This window comes from Camelus dromedarius, chromosome 1 (assembly GCF_036321535.1).
Source record: "Camelus dromedarius isolate mCamDro1 chromosome 1, mCamDro1.pat, whole genome shotgun sequence".
Classification (NCBI taxonomy): Eukaryota; Metazoa; Chordata; class Mammalia; order Artiodactyla; family Camelidae; genus Camelus; species Camelus dromedarius.
Window position 1 is genome coordinate 70,026,977 of NC_087436.1, and position 20,574 is coordinate 70,047,550.

The following is a 20,574-nucleotide window of genomic DNA, read 5'->3' on the forward strand; positions in this document are numbered from 1 at the left end:
ATCGAAAGATTTCCTAGGTAACCCTCTATAGAAAAAAAAGAGTCTCTCTGAGCTTCATTTTACTTATCTGTAAAACAGGGGCAAAAACTCCTGTTATAGACATCCCACAAGGTTAACATGATGAGTTCAATAAGACGGTAAGGGGTAGGAGTATTCCTGAAAGCCATTTCTGAAGTGGAACAAGAGCAACTGAATCATTCACAAACCACACACATTTATCCCACTAAACCCAAAATCAATTTCTCCTCAATTCAACCTTTCTTAGGCAAATCTCAAAAATACCTATGATCATCACAATGCCTTTTGATGCAAAGTATGATGAAAGGAAAGCCACCATGGAGAGAGACAGATGTTGTTACTGGTTGTAGTTAAAATATCTTACATTTTCAAGAGCTACAAACGTAAGACTCTGTGAACACATTGCTAGCATCCCCTTAGGGTTTTGGAAGGAGCCAGGGCAAGAAAAAGGCCCTGAAGCTTAAGCTTTATTAGCTTCATAATCAATCCATCTCTGCCTCACCACTTTTACCCAGTTCTATTTGCCCTTCCTTCCCTTGTGTTTGTGTTATTTTTGTAACATCCTATTTACATCCTTATTAGATGCCAAAAAGTCATAATAACACCTCCCTTGTTCTAGGTGACAAATTCTGCTTGGCGTACAAAGCAAAGGGAAATAATGTATAGTGAGAGCATTCTATGTGGGAAGTACAAAATATTTTTGAAAAACTAAGCTCTAATTTAGTCTTGGTAAGGCAAATGGATACCAAGGTCTGGAGAAGTGCTGTCCAATCGAAATATAACATGAACCACATATGTCATTTAAAATTTCCTAGTAGCCACATGAAAAAGGTAAAAAGTAGGTGAAATTAATTTTAATATATTTTATTTAACCCTGTGTGTGTGTGTGTGTGTGTGTGTGTGTGTGTATGTATATGTGTATATATACAATATTATAGCCTGACATATATGCAATACAAAAAATCAATGATCTATTTTATCTTTTTTGGGGGGGAGGGGTGTTACTAAATCTTTGGAAGTAGATGTGTATTTCTATTTGCATCTTAATTTAGACTAGCCACATTTCAAGTGCTTAACAGCCACATTTGGTTAGTGGCTACGATATTGGACAATGCAGGTCTAAATATAATAGAAGAAGAGCCACAGCATTAAAAGTAACACGCCTATTTAACCAATGGGGAATCTAAAGCTTTGTGTTAGTAACATTTCCAAGGTCACTCAGGAGCTAGTATTTGGGGGAAATGGGTTTTGAACTTAAATTTCCACAACAAGATATAAAGTTGAAAGAAACTTCTCTAAATTACCAAAAAAAAAAAAAAATCAATCAAATTTAATCAATAGTGTTAGAGAAAAGAGTGGACCATAAAATGATAATACAAAATCATTGTCATATGAAGAGACAGAAAAGAATAGATATTGACCTTACACATTTCACAAAAATTAACTCAAATTAATTTCACAGACCTAGAAAAAAATGCAAAAAATAAATAAATAAATAAAAATAGAGGAGTCTTAAAAAAAAAATTTATATACCTAAACATAAAATGCAAAGCTAGAGATTCCTAGTATATAATGTAGGAGTATATCTAGATGATCTTAGGTTTGGTGATGACTTTTTAGATAGCATATCAAAAGTACACTCTATGAAGGAAAAATTGGTAAGTTAGACTTTCATTAAAGTTAAATTTTTCTGCACTGCAAAAGATAGTGTTAAGAAAATAAAAAGACAAGCCACAGACTAGGAGAAAAATCTTAGCAAAACATATACCTGATAAAGGACTGGCATGCAAAATATAGAAAGAATTCATAAAATTCAACAATAACAAAACAAGCAATCCAGTTTTTTTGAATAGGCAAAAATCCTGAACAGACACCTCACCAAAGAAGACATACAGATGGCAATTATTCAGAATACGGGAAACAATGCTCAACATCATATGTCAGCACGAAATTGCAAATTTAAAACCAATGAGATACCATTAAACACCTATTAGAAAGGTTAAAATCCACAACACTGGTAACGTCAAATACTGCTAAGGATGTGAAGCGACAGGAACTCCCATTCATTGCCGGTAGAAATGCAAAATGGTACAGCTACTTTGGGAGACAGTTTGGCAGTTTCTTACAAAACTTAAGATACTCTTAGCCATATGATCAAGCAACTGTGCTCCTTAGTATTTACCCATACGAACTGAAAACTTTAGTTCACAAAAGAATCTGCATACAAATGTGTATAGCAACTTTACTCATAATTGCCAAACCTGGAAGTAAACAAGATGTCCTTCAATAGTTGAATGGATAAGAAAACTGTGGTAAACCATACAATGGAGTATTAGTCAGTTATCAAGTCACAGAAAGTCATGAAGTAATCTTAAATGCATACTGCTAAGCAAAAGAAGCCAATATGCAAAGATATATACTATATGATTCCAGCTAGATGACATTTTGGAAAAGGCAAAACTGTGGTGACAGTAAAACGGTCGATGACTGCCAGAGTTCTGGGGAGAGGAAGGATGAACAGGTGAAGTACAGGGGATTTTTAGGGCAATGAAACTATTCTGTGTAATACAGATACAGAGATGGTAGGTATATACAAATTTGTCAAAACCCACATAATATACAACATAAAGAGTAAATCAGAATGTAAACTGTTGGATTTAGTTAATAAAATGTGTCAATATTGGATCATCAATTGTAACAAATGTATGACACTAATGCAAGATATTAGCAATAAGATTAACTGTAATTAGCAATTAAAGAGGAGCTCTCTGTACTTTCTGCTCAATATTTCTGTAAACTTAAAATTGTGTTGTTTAATGATATTAATTTTTAAATATATCAAGAAATTACTGGTTAGTATTTTAAAATATTAGCCCACAGTGTTTGCAAATTGATACTGTTTGCTAGAAATGATGACTAAGAGATAGAAAACGTCGCCCCCTCGTGGTCCTGAGAAAGTAAATCTTAAAGCATAATGAACCAGCCGGAGCCAAGGAAAAGACAGCAATGGCCCCTTTAGGAGGAATGGGTACTTCTAGGAACAAATAAAGTCTCAACTATGATAGCTATCCATAAATGCAAGCAAGAACTCAAGCAGTCAGGAGGAAGGGTGATTAAGGACAACATTTAAGGAAAACCACAGAGAGTATGAGCAAAGTATGTAAGTGATTAATGCCTTGTAATACCATGAGAGTAAGTAGGAAAGAAGGAAACAAGATTTTATAACTCCTCCAACTGTCTACATTATCCCTTGGGTAGGAAGACCTCCACAGGCCAGGAAAAGAAGTCACACTAAAGGGTCATAAAATTGCAGGCTCATCCTCCCAGTAAAATACTGGCAGACCTGACCTGTAGACATCTAACCTAAGATGCAAAAAGCCATATTCAGGAAATTTAATGGGACTAAGCAAATACAAGTTGAACTTTTAATTATTAATATTCTTAAAACTTTAAATTTGTTAAACTAAAACAGGTAACTATATACCTAATATGAAATGGGTATGTGACAGATTTTAGATCAACACACAGGACAAAAATTGTAACAATTATTCACTTCAGAGGAAAATTCAAAAGAACAACTAATTTAAACTTCCTTTAACTTTAACCTGCGAGAAGACGTTATTTATGAGACAATCTCAGCAAGTAGTGTATTTTTGTCCCTTATAGAATCTATGAAAATATTTTTAGGAACTAAAGATCCTACTACTTTATTTCAATGTCCCTGTGCAACTGAGAATAGAACAATTGAGAAGCCATAGAAGTAAGGTAGCACATCCAAGATCACTTTCTGTGCAGATCATCACCCCGCCTCCCCATTATCATCCCAGGTGGATAGCCACCACTGGTGTTGTGGACATATTCATGTCGCACATTGCATCCTCAGTATTTTGAGTACAACCTCCTGGATGTCAATATATATTGCTAAGGATGTTTACTGTCACCCTACATTCTAACCTTGGGATCTACGTGTCATTCATGAGTTCTTTCTCCAGCTGCATCTAGCCTACTGTTAAACTATCCATTGTTCTCTTAATTTTGTTTATTGGTGTTTTCAGTTTCAGAATTTCTATTTGGCTCTTTCTGAAATCTGCTACATTGTATTTTATAGTTTCCTATTCCCTGTCAAAGTTTTCAAGCTTTGCTTTTATTTCTTTAAATATAGTCTTAGTTTTTTCAAAGCAGAGTATAATTCTAATTATCTTGATTCCCCGTCTGTTTCTTCCTATTGTCTGTTTTTCTTCTCATTCCTCCCCACGGTTTCTTGCCTCCTCCTAAATCAGATTATCTTTGATAACATGTCAAATTTTGTTTCTAAAAATTTTTTGTAGAAACAATTAGGACCAGAGAGCATATTTTTGCCAGGAGGCCAGGGAAACAACAACCTGGATCATCCTAATCCAATTTTAGAGTTAAAGATTTTTCTGGGCCCCTCAGATCACAGAAAGGCAGGCTGCAGTCGCTCGAGGGCTGACTTACTTCTAGTTCACCCCTGCTGGGCCCTAATCCACCTGGGGAGTAGCTTTCCAGGGCTCCCACATTTGGTGGGCCCTGGACTCTGACTGTTGTCCCTCCAGGCCACCCAGCCTATTGAACATACACTTTAGCCACTTCCAGATCAGCAACCAGCACCAGCGCAAAAACAGCCCTAAATGCTGGACTCTCCTTTCCAGACATCAATCTCCACCTGGGTTTGGCCCAGTGATTCTTTACTAGCTGATTAACTCTTTGATGGTTTTAACATTTTTTAATGTATCATTCAGTTTTTAGTTGTCTTGAGCAGGGAAAATCAGTCTAAATTAGTAATCTATCATTATTGAAGCCAGAAAAATCTCCCTGTCTTTACTCCTAACCCATGCCACAGTATCTTTGGCAGGGGGAAGATCAGCTAACAATCAAAAGGTGTATGATGCTCCAGGAGGTGTGTGATCTCAATAAACACCTGACGGTCCCCTGAAACTGAGAATGTGGATACTCACCCCCATTGTTCTCAACTGGGGCTTGGTTGCTGATTCAGATAAAATAGGAACAACCCCATATGGTGCCCCACACCACTGTATATCAAATAAGAAGTGGGTATTCACTAAAAATACAATACATTTGGAATTCTCAAAAATTAAGTGTTTATGGTCCCTCTTTGTCCCGAATTAAAAAAAGAAATGAACAAGACTTTGATATGAAGGGTATGTGAATATGTTTGTGTGTATGCTGAACTCCAAAACATTACACAAGTTATTCTGCTTACTTTGAATATGTATATATGTTTTCATTTAAAAAGTAAAACATATTATTATATCAGGACTGTAAAAATATCCACTATTCTTTGGAGCTGGTGGAGTTTATCAAATAATGAGAACTTTCAGCCAGTCACCAGCTGTTTTTTAAAACAGAAAAGTTTTTAAACGAAGAAAATTACAAGAAAGAAAATTAGTAACCCAAATCCCACCATTCATATGTTACTAACATTAACACTTTGATGTGTACCTTCTAGTCACTTTTTTCTATGCATATTTTACATAGCTTTTTCACAAAGTTGAGTTTATTCTGCAGTAATATATACTGTTACATAACATGCTTTTTCCACTTAACTATATACCATAAATATTTTCTCCTGTCATTATTTTGCTAATACATAATTTTAATGTCTAAATTGTGTTCTACTTTATCGATTAACCATAATTTATACAACCAGTTCCCTTACATTTTTAAAGGGATTTTGTACAGTAAGAAATCTTCAATGATCTCTGTTGATCTATCGCCATGAAAAGTGAAGTCGGAATTTCCTACCACTGTGAGCCTCTTTTCCCCCTTCTCCCTACCTGAAAATTAGTGAGATAATTTGGTATACTTTCCTTCATCTCTCCCCATTGCTGCGACATACATACCGAGGGTAACAGGGGTAGGGGAGGGGCAATTTGGTAAAGAAGAAAGATAAGGAAAGGAGGGATAAGAGAGTTTTTTAGGAATAATATCAAATGCAAGACCAGCTACAAGGTGGTCCATCTTGGCAGTGTGGAAGGTCTGATTGGCTCATAGACACTCCACGCATGGGACAAGATGCCCCTTCAATGAGCCCCACCCAGTGGGGAATCAGATGTGACTGACAACATGCTCGCTCTGGAAACATGGGACAAGAAAGTGTGGGCCTGGATTAAAGGAATCTAGAGATCATAGAAAAGATGTAAGTCCCAAGAGAAGGCTCATTTTCTCTTCTACCAAATGTAAAGTACTCTAGAAGCATAAACAGTTATTTCCATGAGATATGAAGGGTCACTTGTCTGTGAATAACTGTTGAGGATGTTTGAACCCTGGGCCCCTGTGGAGTCGTGTGGGTTGAAGGACTTGTCTCTAACCTGAAAGACTGTTTTGTACATTCTTGTGGGCCCTATATGTGCTTGATCAGCTCATGTATGATTGCTTAATAATGTAGTGTCTCTCCCCACCATCTCCACTATGAGGAATGTAGTTGCGGGGTTATAGAGGGGGAAAACCTGTCTACTATAATAACTGTAGACACTTTTTCTTTAATCACTGTTCAAATCAGACTGTGTGTCAGCAAGCGTCTCATAGTTAATTATCAATCCTTTAACCCCTCCACGCCCCCCTCTGCCCCACACACTGTAATTGTAGTATGATTTACTTTTCAAAGGGATATCTCATTGGTTTAAGTGAAGCTAGCTGCACCAATGCAGTCTTCAGGAACATGCTTAGGGAAGCTTTCACATCATGCCAAGCAAGTGGATACTGGATGATCTGCTGAAAGTTATGAGCTTACATTCTCATATCTGATCAAGTCTTAGTCTCTGAACAATTATAATAGCATGTGTATTTACATTTTGTTTAATCTTTTTTTCATTTTTTACATTTTGTGTAGTCTTAACAAATAATTCTAAGTGCTTTAAAGAAGGCAAATAGGGGGTCGAGTCAACAGTGCACACAGCATACTCAAAAATGAAATTACCTTCCCACATGTTCCTCTTTCTGCACCCTCTATTTTTGTTAGTGGTCCCACCATATTCCACATCACCAAAGCTTATAATCATCATAACCCTTTATGCTTCCCTCTTCTCCTGTCTACCACATCCAATCAGATGCCAATCCTCTCCGGGTCTACTTTGACCCCCTTATAAAATTATTTTTAAAAAAGGTTAAATGAGATTATATATTTAGAAAATATTTGGCAAACTCTTTACCATATTGTCAGACTGCAATAAAGGCTGGGTGTTGCTATTATTATTATTACATTATAAGTGTTACCCTGTTTTCTGACCTGTAAAGGCAAAAGAATTTGACCTTTCACTTTCACTTTCAGAGAATGTAGGAAACTTTCAGGGAGGTAGAAAAGAGTACTAGCCAAATAGGAAGTTCTGTGTCCTTAGCATTTAACAAATATCCCAGAGCCTATATTTTGAAATCTGCAAAACAGGAATGCTAATAATATTGACCGTATCTCATAGGGCTGGTGAGGATAAAAAGAAATATAAATTTAAAACTACTTTGCAAAGTATAAAGTAATATTTAAACATATACTATTATTTCCGTCTCCTTTTCTAATTACAAAGTGAAAATAAGCAGGCTGGGATACATGATGATGGAGATGAAATTCTATTGATTGCGAAGAGAAGTTTCAGAAACATCTCTGATTCTGTACAACATGTAATTTTCTTCTCACAGGAAAGTGCTTTGCAGACCTTGACAGTAAAGGAGTGGCTGTATACAGCCAATACTTCAGTATTCTGTAATGAAATCCTCTTTACAAAAGGAAAACCTAACTGCACTTATATATTTTTTTAATTTCCTCTTTATCATGAGATGGTTAGGGCTGCAATCCTACGCTGAGGACTGAATCAAGATGAAGAGACATAGCTGAACTTTTTCTTTTGCAGTAAAAGTTGCTTTTTATGTTTTAACTTTTTATTTGGAAATAAACTTATGGAAGGGTTGTAAAGATGGTACAGTGAGTTTCCACATACCCTTCAACCAACTTCTCATAATGTTAACATCTCACATAACTATGGTACAATTATCAAAACTAAGAAATTTATATTAGCACAATATTATTAACTAAACTACAGATTTTATGTGGGACTCACAAGTTTTTCTTCTACTGTTCTTTTTCTGTTCCAGAGTACAATTCATGATCCTACACTTCATTTAGTTGCCATGTTCCTCTAGCCATTTCCAATTGGTAACAACTCCTCAGTCACTCCTTGTCTTTAATGACCTCGATGTTTTTGAAGAATATTGGTCAGTAGTTTTGTTGACTAATTCAATTTGGATTTTTCTGATGTTTTCTCACAATTAGACTGAGGTTATAAATTTTAAGGAAGAATATTACAGAGGTGATGTGCCCTTCTTCAGGGGATACATGGTATCAAATATGTCTTATGGGTTGCTGAAATGGTATCTACTAGGCTTCTCCACCATAAATTTACTATTTTTCCCTTTTGACTCAATAAATATTTGGGGAACATAGTTTTTAGCTAAGAAAACACTCTTTCCCCTTAAAGTTTTGACCACTAATTTTAACATTCATCTATAGATCTTGCCTGCAGCAGTGATTACTGTGGAATTCTAATGATAACTTTCTATTTCTCTCATTCCTTTTCCATTTATTAATTAGAATTCTTCTGTAAGGAAAAGTTGCTCCTTTTCTCTCCCAAATAAACTTTGATTTGTCACCAAAGTAATCACTGTCCAACTCTTCACATGGTTTATGATCCAAATATCCTGATGACCTTGGAGCTAACATGGAAACTGAATAAGATGGGACACATACATGGTAATTCAATGGATGTGAGTTTCATTCCTTCCACTACTCATCACCTAATGCCTAGATGAACTCAACACCTGAGCCATACAGTTAGCACTCATGGAACCATAACCAACAAAACTTTTTATCATCAGTTAACTTTGTGTACATGTAACCATACCGAATAGATTGTAAGGCCTCAAGATGAGCAAGCAGCCTTCTTTAGAGCCAGGTACAGTACACTATATAGAGACAATCAGAAAATGTATTGAATGAATGGATGACTGAGTATTTGATAAATGCTAAGAATAGAGATATAAATGCTAAGAGCCCTAAGTAAAGATCAATTTAAATATCCCTTCTTTGTTCAGAACCTTCTCCCCACCTCTCTTTTGTATCATTTGCTTCCAGTGTCAATAGATCACTATTTCATAGCTCATTCATGTTCCTTTTTAAGCCCATTTGTTTTTTCATATCTTCAGACATCTAAGAAAATCACCCTAATTTTAAACTAGGCAAAGGCCGGAAATGAACAATTCAAACAGAAGAGCCAAAATGCACAATAAGCATATGAAAGGGAAAGTTTAACTTCAAAAGTTGAATTTCTGCTAAACTATTGGGTGTAAGGTAGGTTCAAGGATGTATTACACAACATGAGAAATATACCAATAGTTTTGTAATAACTAAATGGAAAGTAACCTTTAAAAACTGTATAAAAATTTTTTAAAAATTTAAAAAGTTAAACTTCTGCAAGTTCAAATAAAAACAAGATATCACTTTTGCTTTATCAAAATTAAGGCATCTTACATCAGTGCTTCTCAAACTTTAATGTGTGTTCAAATCACCAGAGGACCTTGTTAAAACTAGATCCTGATTAAATGAAGCAAAGAAAGGACCAGAGATTCTGCATTTCTCCAAGCGAAGCCAATGTTGCTAAACCTAAGGATCACACTTTAAACACTCAGACAAACTGTAACCATAATGATGAGTGATGGTGAAAAAAGCTGTGAGCTGCAAATGATAAATGCTGGAGAGGCTGTGGAGAAAAGGGAATCCTCCTGCACTGCTGGTGGGAATGCAGTTTGGTGCAGCAATTATGCAAAATGGTATGGAGATTCCTTTAAAAACTGAAAATAGACTTACTCTATGATCCAGCAATCCCACTCTTGGACATATATCCAGAGGGAACTCTAATTCAAAAAGATACCCCTATGTTCATAGCAACACTATTTACAATAGCCAAGACATGGAAGTAACCTAAATGTCCAATGACAGATGACTGGATAAAGAAGTTGTGAGATAGATAGATAGACAGACAGACAGACAGACAGATTCTGTTTTATATATATATATACTAAAATACTACTGAATACTACTCAGCTATAAAAAAGAGTAAAATAATGCCATTTGCAGCAACATGGATGGAGCTAGAGATCACCATACCAAGCCAGAAAAAAAGAAAGAAAAATACAATATGATATCACTTACATGTGGACTCTAAAAAAAAAAAAGTACACAAATGAACTTATTTACAAAACAGAGACAGACTCACAGACACAGACAAACTTATGGTTACCAGGGGGAAAGGCGGTGTGGAGAGGGATAAACTGGGAGCTCAGGATTCATAGATACTAACTACTATATATAAAATAGATAAACAAAGCAAGGTGTTACTGTACAGCACAGAGAACTATATTCAATACCTTGTAATAACCCATAATAAAAAAGAATATGAAAAGGAATATATATGTATAAATGAATCATTATGCTGTACACCAGAAATTAATACAACATTATAAATCAACTACAATTAAAAAAAAGAAAAGGCTGTGTGCTGTATGTAACTGATTCTGCTATAAGTCAATACAACCTTAGGGAAAGTAGTTTGGCTGTGTAACTTAGAGCAGTGCTTCCCAGTCCTGGCTGTACATTAAAATTTCCTGGCAAACTTTACAAAATATCTATGTCCAGGTTCCATTCCAGAGCAATTCAAAATCTCTGAGAGTGGGGCCCAGTGGTGAGTATTTTCAATTAAAGGAAAATGAAAAATTTTATTAAGTAGATAAAATTGTAATTATATGGATAGTTAATGAAATATTATGTGTTAAAAAATGTAACATTGGAAAATGCTTGCAGTATAATGCTAAACTAAGGCAGTCAGCATAAAGTAAGAGACCTAGACGCTAACAGAGAAAGTGACCCAAAACCACGTGAAGTCTTGAGTAAAAATTTGGTCAGCTGCCCCAAGAAAAATCAAGTATGTTCTTTCCTCACTTAGACATGATTTAAAGATTTGCATTGTTGCAAGGCTGTAAAATTTCCAAAACAAAAATTCTGGAGATACACTATTCTTATCCCCTTCATTACATAACCAGTAGTTACTTATTTGATGTAGTAAGCAGACACGACATTCCAGGAATGACATCCCTGAAATGAACGTTCCCCATGACCAATGTTTTAACCACAAAGGGCTATGGCAGACAGCTGGGATTTGAACTCTGCTTAAACATCCACTAGTGAATTGATACAACTTGCAAACTCACTTTTTTTTTTAACGCAAGGAGTTTGATTCTTTTGAGTCGTGATAGTATAAAAATTACAGAAACATGAAAAGCTACAGAGCTGAATTTTAGAGTAAGTTCAGGCATTAGAACGCTCCAATAACTTCTCAAGTCTTTGTGAATAAAATCTGCAGCCTTGATTTGAAAGTCCTTCTCATTGCTGTATAGTAACGGGACCTTGTAATGCAGATGGGACAACACTTTAGGGGTATTTTGGCAATTTTTGCAGGCATTTTTGGCTGTCACAATGCTTGAAGCTGCTACTGATGTGCAGTGGCAAGTGCCAGTGCTGCTCAGTGTTCTACAATATATGGGGAAGTGCCAAACGAGAAAGATGTAGTTCACATCCTGCATGCCTTTCAAGTGTCCACCAGGTTTTCATGGAGATAAATAAAACAATTTGTTTATCTGAGCCTAGGATCTAACTCTTTTTGAATGTTAGTATACACAGAATATTTTAGGCCCGTACCTTCCTTTTAATCATGGAGAGAGAATACTTGGTTTCTGTTCAAACTTTTCCAAGAGTAGTTAACCATTGTGGAAAATCATGTCCCTAAAGACAAGCACTATTCATGGCATTTGAGCTAATGGCCACATTTGTACCATCTGCCTTGGTAGCTGATACTTGCCAATATTATATAGAGAAGATTTGAGATACCATTAATATTAGTTGACATACATGAAATGCACAGATCTCACCACATTTTATTAAGAATTCTATTTTTTAATTTGGGAGCATAATGTTTTCTAATCATGTACGTTATGAAAATCACAGCCTGAAATTTCTTGAAATTGCCTACTGTTCTTTTCAACTTTATGGTTCCCAGAGATCTTCTACAAAACTTCTCTTTTATCCCTTGAATTGTTATTTCTTTTTTCAGTAGATCTCTAGTCTCCTGTTGACAATCAAACTGTATGGTCTCTGTGGTCCCTTTGGATATTCAAGACAGAATCTATACCTCAACATGTGGTTTCAAGATAGATTTTGTTTATTAAACTATTCTCGTCTGTCCCATGCAACAGAGGGAATTATTTTGACACACACTTGTAAATAAGGCCAGCTCATTTGCAAGAATATCATACTTCCTCATTTTCTCACTTCAACAATCTGTAATTTGTCTTGACATGTTGTCCCTACTGCAGTTAAGGTTATTTCCCACTTTCTCTTACCAGATGTAGACAGGTTAGTCTGTCATTACTTAACCTAACGGTAGTTTTTATTGTGGTGTCTACTGCACCTCTACTCTCTCATTTTCCTTCTTGTTCAGCATGGCTTTTAATTTTACTTCTTCCAAATTTTTAGTCATTACAAGTAGGTACAGACATCTGACCACTTCATTTTGGCTTCTTGTGTAGTTGTGCTCAAGCGCTTTACACCGAAGTGCACACTTCTTATTATACTTTTCTTTCTCCTTTAAATTATAGTAAGGATTTTATACTTATATTTAATGCAGTTTTTAAATTATGTGCACATGGAGGTTACAGAATGAATTTAATTTCAGGAAAGGAAGTATTTATATAAAAAGAGGGTTTCAGGTCTGAGGAGTACAAAAAAGGTACACTATTTGCCACCTCCACACTCAGACACCATGTCCCTGCTCTCAGCCCTGTGGCTCTGCAGCTCTTCAAGGCTCATTCAGGGGGCTTTGCAATTAGATTTTTGAAACTGCTCCTGCCTTTAAAGGTCTCTTCTCTGAAATGCTATGGCCCTATTTACTTTACGTGGTTGGAATTTAATCTCATACTGCCTTGAGCTACCACTGCTGATCTTAAGTGTGTGAGCATCATTATCTCCTCAGCAGGACTCTAAGCGTCTAGAAAGCAAAATTATTTGCCAGGCCCCCTAAATCCTTTAACACTGTACTTTGCACAAAGTTAGACCTCAGTAAATTCTGTCTGAGTAAATAAATCAACTTCTAAACTTTACATGGTGGCACAGTTCTTGGCACATCCTACTTGTCAGACCAAACTTTAATTAGTTTCTTTATATGTGTGACTATCTCACAGACTGTTAGAGAGGAAAGGGAACATGATTATTCACCCCTGTAATCTCAACACCAGAGCCCACTGACTAGTTCAGAGAAATCATCCAGTGAATGTTCACTAATGACCAGATGGATGCATTAATTAAATTTATGAGGAAGATTCCGATGTAACTGTAGATTATGTGGAAGTATAATTTAATAAGAATGAACGTAATTAAAGTCACTGAAACAGAGAAAATCCTGGAATTTCTCTGTTCCAAGAATTTTACCTTCAAATTGACATTACCATTTTGTTGTAACTTCATGTCTCATTTTCAATCCTCTCTCCTGCAGGAATTTTCTCGCAATGTAATTCTTTCAAAGAGATCTGAAAGAAAATAGAGGTTTAAAAAAAAAAAGATGAAGCCCATCTAGAGGTTAGAAAGACTTTATCCTCTTTGAAAAGTGTGAGGAATTGTATTTTGTAGAGCTTTTGTAGTACTAAATTTTGTAGACTTGGAAATAACCCTAAATGTCTAAATGAGTTTATTCTGGTTCTCTTTACCACATATGCATTACCACAGAATCAGCACGCACTATATTTTAAATGATATCTAACGTATCATTTTATTTTACTAATAAAAAAATTCACATTCATTTTAGAAATTTTGAAAAGGATATTTTCAAAATTTAAATTAACCACTATCCTATCAAAGATGATCCTGTTTCTATTTATTTCTTTCCAATCTTTTCCCTGTGTATTGATGTGTCTATAATTTTACAGAATTAGAATCACATATAGTAATCACATCCTCTTTTCAATTTTGGCATTATAGTAATGGTAGAAAAAAATCTATAGTAGAGATCTTTTCAGGGTCGGGATCCATTTATACTCTTAAAAATTAATGAAGACCCCCAAAAGGCTTTGTGGACTAAAATAGAGAACACTTTTTACCTTTATCAACTATTTTGAAATAACAGCAATAAACCAATTACATGTTAGCATAAATAAAATTTTTATATGAAAAATAACTATTTCTCAAAACAAAAATTTTAGTAAGAATAATGACACTTTGTGAATCTCTTTAATGTCTGGCTTCATAGATAATAACTGGATTCTCCTGTCTACTTCTGTATTCACTCTATATCATATGTCATGTAGCCTCTGGAATACTCCACGATGCACTTGTGAGATAAAAGAATGAGATTGAAAAGAGCAAATAACATCCTGGTACTGTTATAAAAGATAGTTTTGAATTCCAGGACCAAAAAGGGATCTCAGAACCTCTGGGTGTCCCCAGACCACACTTTGAGAATGTGTAGTCCTGTGGACTGGATGTGGGTGAGGAAATGTTAATAGGTCTCTCTTCAAAGACAAATTCTGCTCCATATACTCCAGAAACTCCACATTGAGCACACTATTCCTGGCAGACCTTAGAATGCTAGTATACTAGAAATTGATACCTTGTAAACTGACTATACTTCAATTAAAATAAATAAATAAATAAAAAAGAATGTACTGTCCTACACAGGGAATACAGCCAATATTTTATAATAACTATAAATGGAGTATAACCTTTAAAAACTGTGAGTCACTATGTTGTACACCTATACCTTATATATAGGATTGTACATCAACTATATTGCAATTCTAAATTTTTTAAATAAAATTAATATTAAGTATTCTCATTTTGAAAAAATTAACAATTCTTCAGCTAAAAGTTAAAATTAAATATCATCCTTAGAAAAAGGCAAGTCAGAAACACTGGTCGTGTCTAGCCATACATCACCTACTGAAGGAGCTCTTTCCAGTGATCTTCGGAGTAACAAATCATCTGTAAGGTCATCTCTAAAGTGGGGAAGATGCAGAAAGTTGTGGCTAAGCAGCTTCATGTATTCCAGGGCCAGTGGCAAATCCATCCCTCTTGTTAGCTCTATATGTCAAACTAACTTAGTCTTGCCACTTAACATCTATATTTATAAATAATTAGGTGATTATGATTTAGCTTTTGATGTAGGTCTTTCTATAGGGAGATAATCTGACAAGAGGCGACCTCTGCTGCTTAATATAAATTAATAAGAGTAGTCTGATTTTAACTTTTTAAAAAATATAACCGTTATGTCAGGAAGCTTATACTGAACAGGCCAAGAAAGGTATCTGACAGTCATAACCCCTTCTGGGAGCTTCAAAATGCCTACCAGACCCACATCCTCTTCTAAAAGTTTCCTTAATCATGCTTTGTAACTTTCACCCTCCCTCCCTGGACACAACAGATTGGACTAGGGATGGGTACTTTTTCTGGCCAACAGTCTATCAGGTTCCCTGACCCCAAAAGTTCTGCCCAATCCAGATCTCCTATATGGAATGGTGCTTAGTTAAATCAGTCAGGTCCTCTCAGAAAATTTAAACTGGAGACTTAGGAAGAGGCAGTTAGTAACAGCCAGGTCATGCAAAGCAGCACAGACATTAGCTTTGTCTCTGCAAGAAGGCACAGCCACTAGAGGAAAAGCTGCAATGCCTGCTGACCTGTGAAGGTGCTGGCAGATACCAGAGCAATCTCAAGATACTGGATGACATCCTAACTCCATGAGGCCTGAAAATGCATCTGTTCCTATTCATTTTTCTTAATTAAGAAGCCTATTTTGTTCTTACAACTTATAACAGTGCACACCACATTACAATGTAAGCTCAGTGAGAGAGTAGAAAGTCAATTTAGCCAAAGTCATCCTGCATGCTGTAGTGAAAAGCACTTAAGATTTAAAGCAGGAATCACAAGCCAAAATGCCCACCCAGGTAAGGCAGGTAACATATATAAGTGAAGTCAGGCAGGTGTAAGAAAAATAAGGAGGGATGCTTTCCCTGTTCAGGGGGACAGTTACACCCCAACATTGCTCATAGTTACCATTCAGAAACACAGTTTGCTGAAACTTGAGCTTTACATGGCATAATGCATGTCGAGTGCTTACTATATGCCTGGTACATTATAAGAGCTCATTAATACTCACTATTATTGTCTTATATCATTTACAATCATCATTAGCAATTACAGATCTATAGGAATCATCTGGAGAAATGAAACTGCTTGGCAAATTTACATTTTCTAATTCTTTAATATATATTTATCTCACAAAAAAAATTTTAATCATACTTTTTTAAATGCTTCTCCAGTTTTAACTGGTTTCTTAAATAAATCATGAAAATTCTATAATTTAAGGTATGCTGTCTCTACTGGTTTACTTTTCTGTTGATTCATTTCTTTGGTTTTTGGGCCAAAGACAGCCTACCCATTTCTTATTTTTCTAGCCTATATTTTCCCTGGTAATTACCCCCATAGATAACTTTCAGACATTGCCTATCATTCAAAAATGTGGATTGAAAATAATGTGATTTTTTTTCCAAGTTGGTTTAGGCCTTTTAATCAGAGACAGCCGGTTCTGACCGGCTCTTCCAAAACAAATCAGTAAGTTTCTTTGCCTTTTAAGGATTGGTACAAATGACAAAATTTAGCTAAGATATGAGCAAGGAGATACTATCTAAAAAAGCAGAATAGTAGCAGAACATGCATACTCGCAGAGCACTTATACCATAACTTGTAACACCAGGCTTTAGGTAGAAAGTTGTCTTATTTATTTTATGTTGTTTTTAACATACAAGAGCCCGTGACCAAAACGAAATAATTGAGTCAAGTGTCTGGGCTTCCTTTCATTTTTAACAACCAGTATGAATTAATGCTGTGAAATAATGTTATGAATTAATATGCAGCATATTCAGAGCACTTCAAATCTTAAAGTAAATAATGCTGATTAATATAATCCATTCAGGTCCAGTTTCCTACTTAAGGACAGTGTGATGTAGAGTAAACAGCATGTACGTACATAAACAGCTCATACAACTCAGTATCAAATCAATATCAAAAAAACAAACAACCCAATCAAAAAATAGGTAGAAGAGCTGAATAGATATTTTTCCAAAGAAGGCATAGAGACAAATAGTAGGTACATGAAAAGATGCTCAACATCCTTAATTATCAAAAAAATGCAAATCAAAACTACAATTAGCTATCACCTCACACCTGTCAGAATGGCTATCATCAAAAAGTCTACAAATAACAAATGCTGAAGATGATGTAGACAACGGGTAACCTTTTACACTGTTGGTGGGAATGTAAATTGGTGTATCCACTACAGAAAACAGTATAAAGTTTCCTTAAAAAACTAAAAATATAACTACCATGTGATGTAGCAATTTCACTGCTGGGCATATACCTGGGAAAAAAATGCAAACACTGATTCAAAAAGATACATGCACCTGGTGTTCACAGCAGCATTATTTACAATAGCCAGGATATAGAAGCAACCCAAGTGCTCATCAACAGACCAATGGATAAAGATCATGTGATGTGTGTGTGTATACACACACACACACACACACACAGGAATATTATTCAGCCATAAAGAGAATAAAATTCTGCCATTTGCAGCAACATGGATGGACCTAGAGAATGTTATGCTTAGTGAAAAAAGTTAGACAAAGACAAATACTGTATGATATCACTTATATGTAGAATCTAAATAGTACAAATAAATGTATAGCAAAATAGAAATAAACTCACAGATAGAGAAAACAAACTAGTGGTTACCGAAGGGGAGAAGTGGGGAGCAAATTAGGGATAGGGGATTAAGAGATACAAACTACTATGTATAAAATAGATAAGCAACAAGAATAGATTATAGCCATTATCTTGTAATAACTTTTAATAGAGTATAATCTGTAAAAACACTGAATCACGATGTTGTATACTTAATATAATAATATAAATCAATTATACTTAAATTAAAAACTAAAAATAAAAAAAACAAAAACAAAAAAACAACATGTATGGATTTTGGAGTCATACTGATCTGAATTTAAATTCTGATATACTTATCAGACATACATCTTTAGCAAGTATCTTGACCTCCCTTTCAAAAAACCAGCTCTTGGTTTGTTTGATTTTTTCTATTATTTTTTTATCTCTATTTTACTTATTTCCTCTATGATCTTTATTCTTTCTTTCCTTCTGCTGACTTTAGGCTTTGTTTGTTCATCTTTTTCTAATTCTTTTAGGTGGTAGGTTAGGTTGTCTATTTGGGATTGTTCTTGTTTTTTGAGGAAGGTCTGTATTACTATGAACTTCTCTCTTAGGATTGCTTTTGCTGTATCCCAAGCCACCATCGTCTCTCACCTAGATTATTGCAATCTCTCCTAACCTGTACTATGCTTCCACTTTTGGCCCCCTTGAGGCTGTAGAACCCAGCCAGAATGTCTTCCCTCACTTCCTTCCCAGATGACTTCTTTATACTGAGACCTTCCATGGCCACCCTATCCAAAATTTCAAAACACATTCATAACAATTCCTATGCTTTCTTCCTGCTCAATTTTTTCTCCTTGGCACTTATCATACCATGTATTTAACATACTAACCTTGTTAATTGACTGTTTCCCCCACTAGTAGGTGAGCTATTTGAGGGGGTTTTGTCTTGTTTTGTTCACTTTCATATCTCATGTCTAGAGCAATGCCTGGTACACATTAGATGCTCAGTTGTTGAATGCATAAGGGAGCAATTTCAACCACTCATTTAAGCTGCAATAAAATTCAAATCCAATTAATAATAATTCCTTTTTAACATTCAGCTCCTTTCCATTGAGAAATTTTTGATCTTTTGGTGCAATTTGATCCCAGTGTCAGACAGATCTGGGTTGAATCCAGAGCACCACTGTCTACCTATGTGACTTTGGGCAAATTACTTAACCCAACTCAACTCAGTTTCTTCATCTGTAAAACTGACAATAACAATAGTACCTGCCTGAAAGAGTTGTTGTACAGATAAAATGCAATAAATGTCCAGGACCTAGAACACAGAAAAGACAATAAATATACACTATTATTTTTATGTATATTAAATGTTTTAATATATCCAAATAATCAGATTTTTACATCATGGAGAACCAAAAAATTTAAAAACTGGGACAAAATTTTGTTTTCCTGGTACCATCCTTTGGCTATATGTAACTTACATGCAAAAACAGAAGAGAAACTAATTGCTTCACTGTTCTAGACAGTTATTACCACCATACCTACCCTCTAAAAGGAAAAACTGAGTTTCAGTTTGGCATCATGATCACATCACATTCTACCAACTGGATACATTTTCTTCACTAGGTTCCCTACTATTGTTTAACCTCAGCCAGTCTGCTTTTCTTTCACCATCATGCAACCAGTTCCTTTCTTTTCATAGGTTTTTCCTTCAACATAGAAGGGCCTTTCACCTTATATCCTATATTCTTTATCAGCAATTTTACTTTTAAAACTCACTTTCTGCAAGAATGCTTCTATGATTAAGCCTCCTATTCTACTAACCCCCTTATTTGACATCCCTTTAGCATTTACCCTAAATAAATAATAATTTGCATTAATTGCATGCTTGCAATGTACAAACACTGTTCTAATCATCTTAGTACACTATTTCATTTACTTGATGTAGTACTTTATTTATACTCTATTACAGATCAGAAAACTGAGGCACAGAATGGTGAAGTAACTTGCCCAGGACACACCTGATCACTTTGACCTCAAAGCCCACATTCTTAGCAACTTAGCACTTTGTATCCTATCTTTAACATAGTAAGATTTTTCATAATAAGGCTCATGTCAGCTCATGTATCAATGTCACATATGGTTTCTTCAACTAGACTATAACATTTTTGAGTAAAAGGAGTTTGAGTGTCTCTTTACCATCATTAAATTTAATATGATGGTCTTTGACCTTTAATATTAAAGTTCAATGTCTCTTCAGCAAGTGGTATTGAGAAAACTGCACAGCTGCATGTAAATCAGTAAAGTGAGAACACTCCTTCACACTATATGCAAAAATAAACTCAAAATGACTAAGACTTAAACATAAGACAAGACAGTATAAACCTCTTAGAAGAAAACATAGGCAAAGTATTATCTGATATAAATCTTAGCAGTATTCTCCTAAGACAGTCTACCCAGGCAATTGAAATAAAAGCAAAAATAAACAAATGGGACCTAATTAAACTTATAAGCTTTTGCACAGCAAAGGAAACCATAAGCAAAACAAAAAGACAATGTACAAAATGGGAGAAAACATTCGCAAAAGATGAGACTGACAAGGGCTTAATTTCCAGAATATATAAATGGCTCATACAACTTAATAACAAAAAAACAAACAACCCAATCCAAAACTAGGCATATCTAAACAAGCAATACTCCAATGA

At 35.2% G+C, this 20,574-nt stretch overlaps 1 long non-coding RNA gene across 1 annotated transcript in view; it reads right to left on the reverse strand.

Moving 5' to 3' along the window:
* LOC135321161 (uncharacterized) overlaps nucleotides 1-20,574 on the reverse strand; it is a 344,866-nt gene that overhangs the window by 311,605 nt on the left and 12,687 nt on the right. Inside the window, exon 2 of the long non-coding RNA XR_010380695.1 lies at nucleotides 13,600-13,680. This is a non-coding gene — a long non-coding RNA (uncharacterized LOC135321161). The remainder of the gene's footprint in view (nucleotides 1-13,599; nucleotides 13,681-20,574) is intronic.